Genomic DNA, 17,713 nt, shown 5'->3' with positions numbered 1-17,713 from the left:
AACAGCAAGGCTGTTGGCAGATAATAGGAGATTGGTTCCAAAAAAAGAAAGATTGAGGATTCCAATCCTTAGGTCTTTTTTTTCACATCTTACACGAATGGGCTACACTAAGTCTACAAATTTAACGCAAAAGTCAAAGTAACCAGTCAGTTCCTTATATTTATATTTAATGTTTGCACTGATGGAAAGCTGCCATCTTTGATTCAACACACAGCTACTGAGGACCAGCTGTTTGCACAATGCTTCATGGTAAGAAATGTATCTGGATAAATCTTACCACAATTTCATTACCTCCTCCAGTAAGTCTTTCTAACTGTATGCTTCCATTTTGTCTGATATGTTTTTAAGTTTTTTTATCATTATTATGTAATTCATGCTCATCACAAGAAATGTGGAAAATAGAATAAGGGAGGAAGCCATCCACAGTCACACCAGGTAGAGGTAATTATTAAAATCCATGTATTGTATGGTGACTAACATAACATAATAAAATAAAATTTTTAAAAAATCCATGGATTCCCTCAAAATATTTTTTTCTCATTCTATAAAGGTTTATCATTTCCAAATCACAGTGAAAGGAACTTGAGTAATTTACCAATTTTGTTTTCTATTATGTGCCTTAGAGATACCTCGCTAAAAACTGGTATCTGACATAACAGAATAACATTTGCAGAATGTAATACCGTAGTGACAGTACTGAGATTGATTGTTACAGACATATTACACTCTTTTTTAAAAAAGGTTTTATTTATTTATATATTTGAGAAAGAGAGAGAGAGAACATGAGCAGGGGGAGAAGGAGGATTCCCGCTGAGCAGGGAGCCCAATGTGGGGCTAGATCCCAGGACCCCGAGATCATGACCTGAGCCAAAGTCAGATGCTTAACCACCTGAGCCACTCAGGTGCCCCTAACTCTTAATTAAATGGTTGCACCCTATTTATATAGAACATTGGCCCAATAATAAAAATAGAGAACAGCAGCTGGAAATTTATCTCATTCAATGTCCAGAAATAAAAGGGTTAACCATTTATCCCATTATTTTCTGCACATAAACCCTTTTTTCATACTGAAATGTGATGGTGACTAAATTCCGATATTTTTCCAAGCTACTGTATGAAGAGGATGCTGAAGGCCATCACCATACAGCATATCACAATATAAAAACTCTTCCGTTCACCAGTTTGGGTGAACTTCCAAAACATATCAACAATCCAGTTTTATTTCTGTCCAGGAGGCTGGGTGCCAAGGATCGGATATAAGTACCTGTACATATAAGCAGCAAGATTACAGTCAAGACACTCTGGAAATTGAAAATGGCAGACATAGGGAGGCCAGTAAAACCCCAGCCACATCCCCCTCAGAATAGTTTGTTGAGAATTTTTATATAATTCTAATCATGTAATATACCCAAGACTGTACAAACTGACTTTGTAAAATAATATATAACATCATAAAGCAACTAGATCTATCAGAACACTTTAAGAACATTTTACCCAACGGTAGCAAATACACAATCTTCTCAAGTGCACAAGGAACATTCTCCAGAATACATCATACATTAAGCTATAAAATGAACCTCAGGAAATCTACAAGATTGAAAATAGACAGACTGTTCTCCAACCAAAATGGAATGAAATGGACATTGATGACACAAGGAAATTGGAAGAATTAAAAAGTGTGGAAATTAAATAACACACTCTTAAATAACCAATGGGTCAAAAAAGAAATCACTAAAGGAAATTAGGAAGTACTTTAAGATGAGTGAAAATGAAAACACAGCATACCAAAATTTATGGGGTGGAGCTAAAGCCATGCTTGGAGGGAAATTTATAGTAGTAAATGCCTATATTTAAAAAAATTTTAGGGGCGCCTGGGTGGCTCACTCAGTTAAGCATCTACCTTCTGCTCAGGATCCTGGGATGGAGCCCCAAGTCGGGTTCCCTGCTCAGCAGGAAGCCTGCTTCTCTCTCTCCCTGCCTCCCACCCCCACTCGTGCTCTCTCTCGCTATCTCTCCCTCAAATAAATAAAATCTTAAATAAATATTTTTTTAATTTCAGATTAATAGTCTAAACTCCCATTGTAAGAAACTAAAAACGAACGGCAAACTAAATCTAAAGCAAGAAGAAAGAGGAAACAATATTAGAGCAGAAATTAATGCAAGAGAATAGAAAGACAATAGAGAATATCAATGAAACCAAAAGCTGCTTCTTTGAAGGATCAACAAGTTGACAAACATTTAGCTAGACTAACAAAGAAAAAAAAGAGAGAAGCTCAAATTACTAAAATCAGGCATGAAATGGGTAATATAAATACTGACCTTATAAAAATGAAATGACTATAAAGAAATACAATGAACAATTGTATGGAAACAAGTAATGTAAACTAAATGAAATGGACAAATTCCTAGAAACACTGTACTGAAACTGACTTAAGAAAAAACAGACAATCTGAGTTGACCCATAACAAGTAAAGAGATTGAATTAGTAATCAAAAAACTACCTTCAAAGTAAAGCCTAGGACCAAATGGCTTCAAAGGTGAATTCTACCCTATGTTGAAAAAAGAATTAGTGTCAATCTTTCACAAACTCTTCCACAAGTTTGTAGAGGAAAAAACCCTCTCCAACTCATTTTATGAGACCAGTCCTGCTCTGATACCAAAACCACGGTCATCACACAAAAACAAATAAATAAAAACAAAACTAAAGATCTTAAGAGGGGTGCCTGGGTGGCTCAGTCAGTTAAGCCTCTGCCTTCGGCTCAGGTCATGATCCCAGGGTCCTGGGATCAAGCCCCATATGGGGCTCCCTGCTCAGCTGAGAGCCTGCTTCTCCTTCTCCCTCTGCTGCTCCCCCTGCTTGTACTCTCTGGTGCTCTCTGTCAAATAAATAAAATCTTTAAAAAAAAAAAAAAGATTTTAAGAATGCAGATGCAAAAATCTAGCAAAATACTAACAAACTGAATCCACAACATATAAAAGGGATTATACACGCTGACCAAGTGGGAGTCGTTCCAAGATGCAAGGTTGGTTTAATACCTGATAATCAACCAATGTAATACACTATGTTAATACAGTAAAAAACAAAAACCACATGATTATGTCAATAGATGCAGAAAAAACATTTGACAGCGAGGGTGATGAATATATTTAGAACACAGATTGTGGTGATGGTTCCATGGGTGTGTACTTATCTCCAAATTCACCAGACTGTATACATTAAATATGTATAGCTTTTTGTATGTCAGCCATACCTCAATAAAGTGGGTTTTTAAAAAAATATTGATGAAAGCCGATCGCTATTTCATGATTTAAAAATATAAAAGATAGAAGGGAACCTCTTCAACCTGAGAAAGAGCATCTTTAAAAAACCTAACATCACACTTAATAGTGCAACACTGAACGCTTTCCCCCACAACTGAGAAGACAGATGTCCACTCTGATCACTTCTATTTAGTGTTGTTCTAAAGGCAAATATGTTGGTAAAAGAAATAAACATCATCAAGATTGTAAAGGAAGAAGTAAATCTATAGAGATAACATAATCTCATATATAGGAAATCCAAAAATGCAAAAAAAAACACCAACTATTAGAACTAATTAATACATACAGCAAGATTCAGAATATAAGACCAATATACAAAAACAAGTTGTATTTCCATACACTAGCAATGAACAATCTGAAAATGAAATTAAGAAAACAATCATATTCACAATAGCCTCAAAAAGAAAATCCTTCAGAATAAATTTAACAAAAAAGTGTAAGATTTATATGCTAAAAACTATTTAAAAATTCATTGAAAGAAATTTAAGAAGACCAAAATAAATAGATATTCCATGTTCATGGATTCGGAGACTTAATATTGTTAAGATGGCATACTCCCCAAACTGATCTACAGATTCAAGGGAATCCTTATCAAAATTCACCAGGTTTTCCTGCAGAAATTTACAAGCTTATCCTAAAATTCATATGGAGGCACTAGGAACCCAAAATAGCCAAACAATCTTGAAAAAGAAAAATAAAGTTGGGGAACTCACATTCCCAAACTTACCACTAAGCTATAGTAAAACAATGCAGTACTGGCATAAAGATAGATACATAGATCAATGGGATCTAATTGAGAGTCCAGAAATAAGCCCATGCATCTATGATAAACCGGCTTTTGACAGGGGGGCCAAGATAACCGGATGGGGAAAGAATAGTCTTTTCAATAAATGGTGCTTAAACAAGATATACACACAGCACACACACACACACACAAAAGAAGTTTGATCCCTACATCACACAATATATAAAAATTAATTCAAAATTAATCATAGACCTAAATTTAAGAGTTAAAACTATAAAATTCTTTTTTTTAAGATTTTATTTATTTATTTGACAGAGAGAGACACAGCGAGAGAGGAAACACAAGCAGGGGGAGTGGGAGAGGGAGAAGCAGACTTCCCTCAAAGCAGGGAGCCCAATGCGGGGCTTGATCCCAGCACCCTGGGATCATGACCTGAGCCGAAGGCAGATGCTTAACCACTGAGCCACCCGGGTGCCCTAAAACTCCAAAATTCTTAAAAGAAATACAGGATAAATTTTCATGACCTAGGATTAGGTAACTGTTTCTTAGGTACAGCACAGAAAGCACAAGCCAAAAAAAAAAAAAAAGATCCTTTGGATTGCATCAAAATTTAAACTTTTATGCTACAAAGGATACACCATCAAGAGAGTGAAGGTAACCCACAGAATGGGAGAAAAGATTTTCCTTTTTTTTTTTTAAAAGATTTTGTTTATTTATTTGAGAGAGAGAATGAGATAGAGAGAGCATGAGAGTGGGGAGGGTCAGAGGGAGAAGCAGACTCCCTGCCGAGCAGGAAGCCCGATGCGGGACTCGATCCAGGGACTCCAGGATCATGACCTGAGCCGAAGGCAGTCACTTAACCAACTGAGCCACCCAGGCGCCCCGGAGAAAAGATTTTCAAATCACATTTCTGCTAAGGGACTTCTATCTAGAATATAAATCCCCACAGTAATACAAATAATTCCATTTTTTAAGAGATTTTAAAAGATATTTATTCAAAGAAGAAATGCAAATGACCAAATGAGCATTAAAAAATACTCAACATTGATTAAAAAAAAACTCAACAGCGTACGTTGTTGGGGAAAACAAAGCAAAACCACTTCTTACACACTAGGGAAGCTAAAATTAAAAAAAAAAAAAAACATAAAACAACAAGGGTTGACAAAGGTGTGGAGGAATTAGAATCCTCAAGCACTCCTTGAGGTATTATATAATATAGTACAACTGTTTTGGAAAACAGTTTGGCAGTTTCCAAAAATGTTAAACATGGATTTACCCATACAGCCCAGAAATTCTGCCCTAGATATACAGAAGAGGTAAAAAGAATTGAAAACAGAGGCACCTGGCTGGTTCACCCAGAGGAGCATGAGACTCTGGATCTCCAGGTCATGAGTTCGAGACCCACGCTGGGTAGAGATTACTTAAACAAACTGAAAAAAAAAAAAAAAAGAATTGAAAACACATACCCACATAAAAACCTGTCCTCAGATGTTCATAACAGCAAAAAGTGGAAATAATTCAAATGCCAATCAACTCATAAATAGAAAAACAAAAGTGGTATGTCCATATAATGGAATATTATTCGTCTATAAAATGAATTAAATACTGACCCATCATGTGGCAACACAAATAAACCTTGAAAATATTCTGCTAATTGAAAGAAGCCAGACACAAAAGGTCACATATTTCACATATTTTTGTATGATCATTTATATGAAGTTCCATAATAGGCAAATCCATAGAGGCAGAGGTGGATTAGTAATCTCCATCGTGTGGGGAGCGGGGAAAACAGAGCATGACTGCTAACGGGTATGGGGTTTCTTTGGGGAGTAAGGACAATGGCCTGTAAACAAGCGTAGTGATGGTTACACAAATCCAAATATAATAAAAACCATGGAATTGCAGACTTCTAAAGGGCAACTTTCATGGGATATGAATTATTTAGTTGAAAACCTTTAACACAAAGTAATTTTTAAGCACACGCAACACTGAAACCATCACAGATCACAAGCAATGACATGCAGAGGGATTCAATATCTTATCTATTCCTGGATCATGTATTCATCTTCCTCAATTAAAAAATACTGAAGTCATTCAGGATGAGTTATCTTTATTACTTTATTAGATTTCTCTTTCAAAATGAAAAAGCAATATATACGTTTATTGCCTTTTATTACATGCCAAAAAAAAAAAAGTCCTTGTGGTATCAAATAAAAACACAACAGTATTCTTCTTACCCATGACCCTCACTCCTACCACCACCTCTCCTTGAAGACAATAAATGTTAATAGTTTAATGTCCACATTCTTCCTTATGTTCATATCAATGCACACAAATGAAAATATTCACAGTAAAAGGTTTTTTCCTCTGGATTTTTCTTTTTTAAGATTTTATTTATTTATTTGAGAGAGAACAAGAGAGCACAGGCAGGGGGAGCACCAGAGGGAGAGGGAGAAGCAGACTCCCCACTGAGCAGGGAGACCAATGTGGGGCTCGATACCAGGACCCTGGGATCTCGACCTGAGCTGAAGGCAGACACTTAACCAACTGAGCTACCCAGGCACCCCTTCCTCTAATTTTTCTATATACATTTCCCTCCATCTCACTTTATGGTGGCCTTTCCTATTGGTCAGTCCATATAAATCTAACTCCTCCTTTTCAATAGCCACACAACATTCCAGAAATATGGACATATCCACAGTTTACCCAACCACTCTCTAGTGATAGCATTCGGGTTACTTTTTTTTTTCTCACTCAATGTGTATCTTTATACATATACTTACAAACCAATTCTTTTATTTCTGTTTGGTAAAATTGTTCAATCCAGGTTTTAAAGACGCAGACAACACGACTTTGCTTAGCAAGAAAAAAAGGTCAAAATGTTGCACTAAACATCCTGCTCAGGGGAAACAGGGAAATGTATTTATTTCTCAGTTCTGAGTCACAACCCCGTGAATAGGTGACGTGTTGTTTGCAAATACATAAACGAAATACAAATTACAAGAGCTCACCAAACAAGACATCTGTAAGAGGGGCAAAGGGTGTGTCACAAGAAACACGTTTCCTGGTCCAGGACAATCAGCCGCGGAGGAAGGAAGCAGCTCAGGGAAGCAAAGCTGGACCAAGCTTTCTGCTCTGACTGCAAAATTCCCCTGACAACAAAGAATCCAACAGGGTTCCTGGCTTCAGGTTAGGTTTGGGGTTAGGCTGAGTTTAGAACCATGCGTCATTTCAGACCATGTTTCCCCTCATTTAGTGCTCTACTTTGCTCCTTTTCTTGGTTGACTGGAACAGGTTTTTCTAGAAGGGAATGTGGATGCCCTGATCCCTGCACCCTTACATATCCAAAAATAGATTTCTTCTTTTTTTAAAGATTTATTTATTTATCTGAGAGATGGGGGGACATTGCAGAGGGAGAGGGAGAGAGAATCCCAAGCAGACCCTTCCGCTGACTGCACTGAGCCCAACCCAGGGCTTGATCCCAGGACCCAGAGATCATGACCTGAGCCGAAACCAAGAGTGGAGCACTCAACCCCTGCACCACCCAGGCGCCCCTAAAAACAGCTTTCTATTGCCCTCCTACACAAAAGACAACTTGACTTATTTTAAAGGCTTGGGTCACAGCCTTTTCTTCTCCCAAATCCTGTACATACTGCAGTTTTAGAAGTCTTCAAGCTTCCAGTGATTCTGAAGACAACCGATTTTGGTTTCTTTGCTAGTATCATGAGAGGATATAAGAAATCCTGAGATTTGTGTGTGCATGGATACAGAATATAAATACAGTAAACTAAAAACGCATCTCTGGCCAGCAGCTCAACTGTCTCATCTGATATATTCTCAGCTCACCAAAGTGATAAGACAAGGAAGGAACTCTACATGAACTACGCCTACAGTGGTCTGACAATTTCATCAGTAATTGTGAGTCTTGAAGGCACCACACAGTAAGGCCACGGCAAATTAGCCCGAGGTGATAACTTAGAGATTTGACTTTATTCTTCTCTGGCTTTACGTTATTCAGTGCCATCACAAGGAGCCACCCTACCCGCAGTGGTCCTGAAGGCCTCAGACCCTTTCCTTTTTGGCATCAGCTGCTCAGTTTGTCAGAGTGCCACCTACTGGTGCACTCGGGGAGCATAATCGCTTTGCTCTCCTGTTCGGTGGACTGTTGGGACCTGTGATATGAAAGGGAATATAACCGCCTTCTTCCTCATTCTGGCAGGTCCCCCCCACTAGATCTTCTCTTCCAGTGCAGCAAAAGTAAAATTTATGGAAGGGATATAGGGGAACTCAGAATCTAAAGGGAGGTTCACCAAGAGGCTTGAAAAGACAGAGCCACTCCTGAAATTTCAGTTGCAGCAACTGACAATGGACATCAAGGCCCTGAAACTGGGGTGAAGGAGCAGAAGAAACCGACTTCTGTCTTTGTGCTACTCTATTAAAGTTCTAGCTCCAGAGACACCGCTCTATTCATCTCAGGTCACATCCCCACTTCTTGGCAGGAAAGGATAAAGATTCTTGACCGACATTTTGTTATGCTGAGTCTCATGGGGAAGAGACAATTCCTCCAAACAGTATCAGGGCACTGTTAGCCAAAACTGCTCAGTATGTCTCTCCAATGTGTAAACTGCCTTTCCCAAGTGGACGATTGTAGGATTTTTTTATAACTTGTGTAATGCAAAATTTTCTCTTTGGATATATCTACATATGGATCTCTTCTGTTTCTATCTGAAATACAGCGAGCCCCTTCAGCCTGTGTACTTCAATTTTATTCCATCCTTTATTATTACTTTTAACTCCTAGTTATGCTATCTTCCTTAGGAACACTAAGTATTCATATATTAGACCTCTGCTTGCACTTTGATTTCTGTCTCCTTTTGCTTGTGTTCTCTGCATCCCAGAAGAGCTTCTCAAATCTGTCCTCACATAACTGATTCTGATTCACATACGACAAATCATGTACCAGTTACGTTATTATACTCTCGTTTTGCTTGAAAGTCTTCCATATGGTATTACTATAGATTCTAAACAATGTCCTATAATTTTCTTCTGGATCCTTGAGGCTCTTCAGAGAGAGAAACTTCTTTGAAGTTCCAGGAGACTATCCCCTATCCCTTGCTATGCAGTAATTTTTAATGGACACATATTTTGTCTTATTGATGGTTACTCATTCTCAAATGAGGAAATATCTTTCCAGACTCATTGGGAGCTAACAGGCAGCCATTTGCTCCTGACCCCACTCTCTGTCTACTTAAGTATCAGTCAAATAACTTACCTAAATCTGTAACTAAAGGAGAGACTAATGTGCCCAGTTCAAAGCTTATTTCCCAGACAGTCATCTTGAGCAACAACCTGCTAGTGAGGTAAGTATCTTTCCCTCCTGCCACCGTCCACTTCTCTGATAAACTTCACTGTGATATAAAATCATACTTCCCAGTAGTACCACCTAGTATCTGGCCCTGAGGTTTAGAAAATCCCATGCTGGCCCTCTTTTGGTTGTACCCCCCACCCCCACCTGTAAGGGAATCTGCAAGACCAAGGGCAGGCGCCCACCTAGAGCTTTTCTAGACCATGTTTATATATTCAGGACCCTGGAATTACCTACCTGAACAGCCCAAGCCTGTTTGGAGAGCCTGCACAGGTCCATCTTTCCGAGGGTAAACCATGCCCCAAGTATGTGCCCTTTCAGGCCCAATGAAGGGCCAAGGGCAGCTGTCTGCAGAGGCTCTGGACATCCCAGCTGGGGTATCCACACGCATGTGCTCAAGGCTGCTTGCAATGCAGGAGGCAGTGGGAAAAGGGAAGGGGACCAAGTTGGGGGCTGATGGACTCAAGGCTAACTTTCTCCAAATCACCCATGTTTCAGCATGGGATCCAAGGAGTTTAAAAACTGTATTTGAACTTGGCATTCCAGGTTATTCTGAAGGTGTATTTGTCAAGGTAAGTAACATAATTTATTTTATCTTGACTTCTAATTTTTTAATAATTTAGACACATGGTATACAGGCATGCATTTCTATTCCTTGCTTCACATCCTGCAAATATTAGGGATGGCCTAATAATTGGCTTCCAAGGCTCTTCCTACCTCTATGCCACCCACACAGAAGCAGCTTGATTTGGAAACAGATTAGTTCCAGAGACTGTAAGTCCATCAGTAATTAAAAAGTAACCAAGAAGGACACAAGCTTGCAGCCCTTAGATGGATTACCATTAGTGTGTGAGGTGGTACTATTATGTTTTAAAACTGGATATACTTTTCTTGCTTTCCCTACACTCTATCAGGCATCTTTTTCTAAAACTGAATTGTACATTAAACATCTACATTGAAAATTTGTTTAGGCAGGTTTCAATCTCCTCCCCCCAGCTTCCTTACTTCCTTGTTACTTTGTCTTCATTTCCTGTTCATTATTGTCCATTGCGTATGCATAATGCCTTAAACATTTTGCATCATTTGCTCCTTGTCCATCAAAAACATTCTATCATTCAACAATTATCTCATATTTACATATAGAATCTGTCTTTTCTCACCATTTCAAATTTGTAAAATTACCTTGATTTTCATTTTCATCATAAGCGTATGCCTCTTCTCACCAGAAAACTGAACACTCTCTTTGCTTTTGCACTTTCAGACATGACTATTGCAATTTTTATAAAACATCTCTACAATCAGCAGACCTGGCCTATAGGATAATATATTAAAGAAGGACTGAAACCAAAATGCCTGCTCACAACTTCCTTCTTCCATTGCTAACCAGCAAAACTGACATGGTTGTGTGTGTCTGGAGAAATCTATCATAGAGTCAAGAAGCAGTTAATTCATGGTGCAGCTTGGATTTAATGAAAAAATCTAATTTCTCTATTCTTGCCTGTAATTAATCCGGTCTTCCTACCATAATTTCCCACTACTGGTTAGCAGAAGAAAATTAACTAAATGTCCAATTTAAATTTCAGTTCAATTCAATAATTCATGTTGTCCCATTAGGTAGGGTCAACCTCTTAAATAAAACAAGCAAACACTTGGTCGCTCAGATAGCTTCCCTTTCCTTGGTCCTCCTTAGCTGCCATCCAGATAGGGGAAAGGATCCTTTTATGCCTTACTTTGCTTACTTGCTTACTTGGAATTCAAATACCTTTTAAAAAATAATCCAAATTTTCATTAAGCCACAAAAAAATTTTCTTTGTTGGGCACCTGGGTGGCTCAGATGGTTAAGCATCTGCCTTTGGCTCAGGTCAGGATCCCAGGGTCCTGGGATCAAGTCCCACATCGGGCTCCCTGCTCCTTGGGAACCTGCTTCTCCCTCTGCCTCTCTCTCTCTCTCTCTCTCTCTCTGTCTGTCATGAATAGATAAAATATTTAAAAAAATTTTTTTTTCTTTGCGAATTGGAAAGATGTGTATTTGAATGCCCGGCAGGCATTACGCAGCAGCCATACAAACCTCGACAGTTTGTGTTAAAAATAACAGAAGACATGGGCGCCTGGGTGGCTCAGTTGGTTAAGCGACTGCCTTCAGCTCAGGTCATGATCCCAGAGTCCTGGGATCGAGTCCCGCATCGGGCTCCCTGCTCTGTGGGGAGCCTGCTTCTCCCTCTCCCACTCCCCCTGCTTGTGTTCCCTCTCTCGCTGTGTCTCTCTCTCTGTCAGATAAATAAATAAATAAATCTTTAAAAAAAAAAAATAACAGAAGACATTTAACCTAAGCACCTCCATCTAGGGAATGAAGAAATTCCATCTCTGCGATGTCTCCTCCATCTGTGGATGAGGAAATTACATTCCGAGACGTAACCATTTTTTGCCCTTAAATGTTTCCTATGTCTTTTTCACCTCTCAGTATGTGACTCTGGCAGCAAACTCTGCCAGCAACTAGCACTTTTTCTTTGTTTGGCTTTTTAAGGCAGAAGGTAACACTGATACAACTGTGTTGCAGATGTTGCTTGTAACTGAAACAATGTCTCATAAGAAAAAATAGTTGCATCAAAGTTAATGATGGATCCGCTCTATTCACTTGTGTATAAATATTCAGCCTCTGACTTAATGCCTTAGTAATTCTTAAAATGTGTTTCCTTGTTTTAGCAAAGAAACACCGCACGTGGTTTAATAAATGAAATTAAATGAAAAGCAATAGTATCCTACCCTTCATCTCTTTTTCAACCATTTCTGGGTTTGATGATTCTGGTCACTACTTCCCTGTCTCTAAGTAATATGCCTGTCTCCTAGTTTCTTGATTTATTAATGTGGTTCACTATCTGTTGACTCACCACCATGAAAAATGAATATTTCACTATCTCACATTACCTCTTCCCCGTCCCTCTCCTCCCAATTTTTCATATTTCAGTTTAATTCTTCTGCTGACAATCTTTATTCCTTTAAATAATAAATTTAAACCTCTTGTCCTCATTTCATACACTCTGGATGTATCTCTTGACACCCTACCAGGTAAAGTAAAGATATTTGCAGCTCTATCCTTCCCCTCTTCCTCCACCATTCCACCCCCTACCTTTTGTCAACCATGTAGTTTGTTTTTAATGGTCAGTTATATCCAAAATTCATATGATTTTTGATTGTGCACTTATATTTAAGGATGGGAGACTAGGTAACCACCAAAACTTTTACCTACTGTTCTATGTGTAGTTCTGATCCCCTGTGAGGTCTCTCCCACCGATAGTACAGCTGACTGGAAACTCTGAGTTTGTCAGTAGAGACTGACAACTAGCTGACTTTACTGTGGGGGGCGGGGGAAAGTTAGGGTACTAGTTATGGGCATATCCAAATGCCAGTTGGGATTTCGCTTGAAAATAATGTGGTTGTGGGCGCCTGGGTGGCTCAGTTGGTTGGGCGACTGCCTTCGGCTCAGGTCATGATCCCAGCGTCCTGGGATCGAACCCCACATCAGGCTCCCTGCTCAGCTGGGGCCTACTTATCCCTCTCCTCCCCGCTTGTGCTCTCTCTCACTATCTCTGTCACTATCTGTCTCTCTCTCTCAAATAAATAAATAAATAAAATATTTTAAAAATATATGCAGCAAAAAGAAAAGGACTATATTGGTAATCATACTGTAACTAATCATAAGAATAAAACATTCACAAAAGGATAGCTGCATCATCAATTGAGATGAACTGAGAGGTAAAATGTTGGGCTTCAGCAAATTGACGCGGTCTCTCACAGAAAGCAGAAAGTGGCTCTGGTTTGCTCCACTGTCAGGCACAGAAAGACTCCACTGACCACAAAATAACAGACATCCCAATGCTACACACAAACTATCTTTTTGAACGGGTGGGTACTAGGTCCTTCTGTTCCCTCTTCAGCCATGTACACTATTATACTTGTTGATCAATTGTAGCCACTATCAAGATTAAGGAAGGTAACACTTCTACCTATACTAAGCCAAGCCAGGTGACCAACATCACCAGTCCATATCACTAAAACACATTCCATAACCTACATGCACTTAGATGGTCCGGAAACACCATGCCATGTACACGGTCAGGGACGATGGAGAGAGAGACCCAGGTGTCGTGGGCATGATACTTATTCAAGAGTCTTTAATGAAGTGACTGTTCTGTCAGTTCAGTCTGTTACAACAAGTTATCACAGACTGGGTGGCTTACATAAAACAGAAATTTAGGTTTCTCACGGTTCTGGAAGCTGTAAGTCTGAGATCAGGGTGCCAGCACTTTTCCAGGTAGCAAGCCACTGCCTTCTAGTTGTATCCCCACATGGCGGAACAGACAAGAGAGTTCTCAGGGGCCTTTTTTATAAGGGCCCTACTCCCATACATGGGGGCTCCACCCACATGACCTAATTACCTCCCAGAGGCCCCCACTTCCTAACATCACATGGAATTATAGTTTCAACAGATGAATTTTGAGGGGACACATTCAGTCTGCTGCAGTAATCATGCATTATATACAAAAGAATTAGAATACAGGAACTAGAAAAAGCAAAGACATTTCTTTTTTGTGTGTGTGAATAAACATTTTTTTTATTCTTATGTTAATCCCCATACATTACATCATTAGTTTTAGATGAAGTGTTCCATGATTCATTGTTTGTGAGCAAAGACATTTCTAATAACAAAAATTACCAGCTGACATCAAAAGGAATGAAATCTTGCCATTTGCAACAACGTGGATGGAACGAGAGGGTATTATGCTGAGCGAAATAAGTCAGTCAGAGAAAGACATGTATCATATGACCTCACTGATATGAGGAATTCTTAATCTCAGGAAACAAACTGAGGGTTGCTGGAGTGGTGGGGGGTGGGAGGGATGGGGTGGCTTGGTGATGGACATTGGGGAGGGTATGTGCTATGGTGAGCGCTGTGAATTGTGTAAGACTGATGAATCACAGACCTGTACCCCTGAAACAAATAATACATTATATGTTAAAAAAAAAAAAAAAAAGAAGATAGCAGGAGGGGAAGAATGAAGGGGAGGAAATCGGAGGGGGAGGCGAACCATGAGAGACTATGGACTCTGAGGAACAAACTGAGGATTCCAGAGGGGAGGGGGGTGGGGGCTGGGTTAGCCTGGTGATGGGTATTAAAGAGGGCACGTTCTGCAGGGAGCACTGGGTGTTACGCACAAACAAAGAATCATGGAACACTACATCAAAAACTAATGATGTAATGTACAGTGATTAACATAACATAATAATAAATAAATAAATAAATAAATAAATAAATAAATACCAGCTGAAACATCTGTATGAGAAGTTAAAAACCACCAAAGCCCCTTGGCTTTGGGAGATCTCTCCTCAGAACAATTTTTGCCTCAAAAAGACAAGCCTCCAGACAATCTGCAGTGTCCTCTTTCTGCTGCAGAGGGCAGGGGAGGACCGGTCTCTTCAGTGCCAGCTACAGGACTTGAAGAGAACAGGACTACTCAAACCACACCGCTGTTTCTGGCCACTGTCCAAAGTGATGACTCTCTGTCACAGCAGGTTGATGGTGAGGTTAAAAACTTCTATGACCCCGAAGACTGGGCCTGTTTCCTTGTGCTTCCTATATGAGTCAGACTTTAATGAGCAAGAATTGGTGAAATAAACATAATCAAGGCCTGCCAAGCTCTGCAATTCTGGAATTACAGTGGTAAATCTGAAGGCTCTTGAGGGAGGGGGACTTTTCAGAAAAGAAATGAAAGGTAGTTTTCCTGCTTCCTGGCTGTGGCACAACCTTCTTCACATCCAAGAGTGATAACTTTATTCCCTTCTACACACGTAAGATTTTAGACCTAGTCTCTTTCCTCAAAATATCTCTGAAGGGGTTCAGAGCATGCCACCCCAAAATATGCCACTCCGGAAAAAAGGTGATTTTGAGCTTGAAGGCAATTGAGAAGAAAGAGACACAAGAAAAACTCGGCACTCCTCATACCTACCGGAAAGATCAGGATGGTTCTTAATCACCAGAGACAACAATAGACTCTTATCAATCCAGAGATGGCAGCAAAGCAATCTGCATAACAAACCTTGCTTAAAACAACGCTTATCTTCCATTAGTTTCCCCCACATATTTACCTTCCCACAATTTGCCTTCCCTAGAAGATCAAAATCCCTTTGAGCTTGTTGCTTTGTCTTGTCACTTCTCTACAAATTCATTGCTCTTTTGCTAAGATGCTCTATAAGCCCAAGTTCTTACCATCCCTTTGAGGTATTCATCAGGTATTCATTCATTTGAGTTCTCCCATGTGTATGCTCAGATGCATGCATTAATAAACTTCTGACTGTTTTTCTTCTTTAATCTCTCTTTTGTCAGTCTAATTTGCAGAACCCCAGTCGATGAACCTGAGACAGGTAGAGGAAGTTTTTTCCTTCCCTACATCTCCCTCCCACCTTTCATGTCCCTCACGCTAAACAGAACTGATCATTATCATCATATCACTAACTTTCCAGCCCAGAACTGGCAGCCCTGTGTCAAGGGTGGGCCCATGGTTCCTGAACAACCCTGCATGGTGTCAGTGGCCCAGTTCTGGGGCACGCAGGTCATCTGTTTGAGGCTGTCTGCACATGCGGAATCCAGAGCAGAGTCCACAGTACCGGTGATTTCTTCATGTCGGATTTTTAAAATCCATCTCTTTCATTTTATTTACTTTACTTTTAAAAATTGTTATTTACTTTTAATTATACAAGTGAGCACAAATACATTCCCACAATAAATATATTAAATGTTGGGGGGCACCCTGGGTGGCTCAGTCATTAAGCGTCTGCCTTCGGCTCAGGTCATGGTCCCAGGGTCCTGGGATCGAGCCCCGCATCGGGCTCTCTGCTCAGCGGGAAGCCTGCTTCTCCCTCTCCCACTCCCCCTGCTGTGTCCCCTCTCTCGCTGTGTCTCTCTCTGTCAAATAAATAAATAAAATCTTAAAAAAAAAAAAATGGTGGGTTGAGGGAGTAGAGGGAAAAATGTATATATATTAAATGTTACACATAGTCAGCTCTTTCCCAGAACCACCCATCCCAGTCCCTCTGCAGCGGAAACATTACCAGTTTGTCTTGAATCCTTCTGGCCACATTTCCATACACAGATACTCATACAGTCCTACTTCTCAAAATACATAGTTTGCTTTTGTTGTTAATTGTTACTTTACATAAATGACATCAAACAATACTTAAGGATCTGTGACTTTCCTTTTGTTCACTCAACAGGTTTCAGATACTGCTCATACAACTTTATAGACCTATAGATCTACCTTATACTCTGCACCTGCTATGTAACATTACCGTATGTTCCCATTATCTATGTAAGCATCCTCCTATTAAAGGCTATTTAGGTTATTTCTAATTTTTTATTATTCTAAATAATGGAACAGGATAACTATGTATTAGTAAGTATTTTGCTGCAATAAATTCTAAGAAGTGAAATTGCTGGGCAAAAGATACAGACATTTAGAAGCTTAATATAGTTTTAAACCTCTCTCAGCCTGGCTTTGGGAATGATGAGCAATGAGCTGTGAAATGGACAAACGTCTAAGGAGCCCAGCTGTGACAGGTCTAAGACCTTGAGGCTATCTGTGGTGGGCTACTCAATGGATTTTTGAAAACCCTCAGTGGACAAAGGCTACTCAAAGCTGATTTGATAGAGTTGGACATGGCCATGGAAGTCATGAGTAAAGATGCTGCTAGTCACTGGCAGCAACAAACTCACCTCCACTCTGGGATTCATTCTGATACTGCAACAACAGCTCCTTCCCAGAGTGATAAAGGCAATCCTACGGAAGTAGATGTGGACACCACCTAAGTCCTGCAGAGGAGGAAATAAGGATTTTCTCAGTCTTTCACTCAAGAAATAGCTGATTCATGGACAACATGCAATGATCTGAGTGCAGTGAGTATAAGCCACTAAGATCCTTGAGACACTAGATGAAAGTATATAGACCCCATGCACACAGTTTGATGCATCTCATCCAATTACTGTCCAGAGCTTGGCTGAACTCTTACAGGTAATGAGACCTGCCATTGTAAAACTAATTAAACTATCAAAATGATGCCTAAGTAATCAGCTGCACACTCGATGGAATGGTATTTAGTCCCTGATTACGATTCGAATGTGGACATTTTTAGCCAGGATGGGAAGGGCTCCTCACCTGTAAACTATTTTTCCTAAATGCACGCCCTCCACAGCTACTGCTATAGTCCACTCATGGAAGTATAACAAGCAC

The 17,713-nt window shown here is 39.7% G+C and overlaps 1 pseudogene; it reads right to left on the bottom strand.

The window, feature by feature from the left end:
- Positions 1-1,107: 1,107 nt before the first annotated feature.
- Positions 1,108-1,325, bottom strand: LOC123852672 (protein kish-A-like; annotated as a pseudogene).
- Between the last annotated feature and the right edge of the window lie 16,388 nt (positions 1,326-17,713).

The sequence above is a fragment of the Mirounga angustirostris genome, unplaced genomic scaffold (genome assembly GCF_029215605.1).
Source record: "Mirounga angustirostris isolate CCGP_5_RB_7025 unplaced genomic scaffold, mMirAng1.0.hap1 SCAF_7, whole genome shotgun sequence".
NCBI classification, from domain to species: domain Eukaryota; kingdom Metazoa; phylum Chordata; class Mammalia; order Carnivora; family Phocidae; genus Mirounga; species Mirounga angustirostris.
The sequence above is the reverse complement of the archived record's forward strand: the minus strand, read 5'-3'. Positions and strand labels throughout refer to the sequence as shown.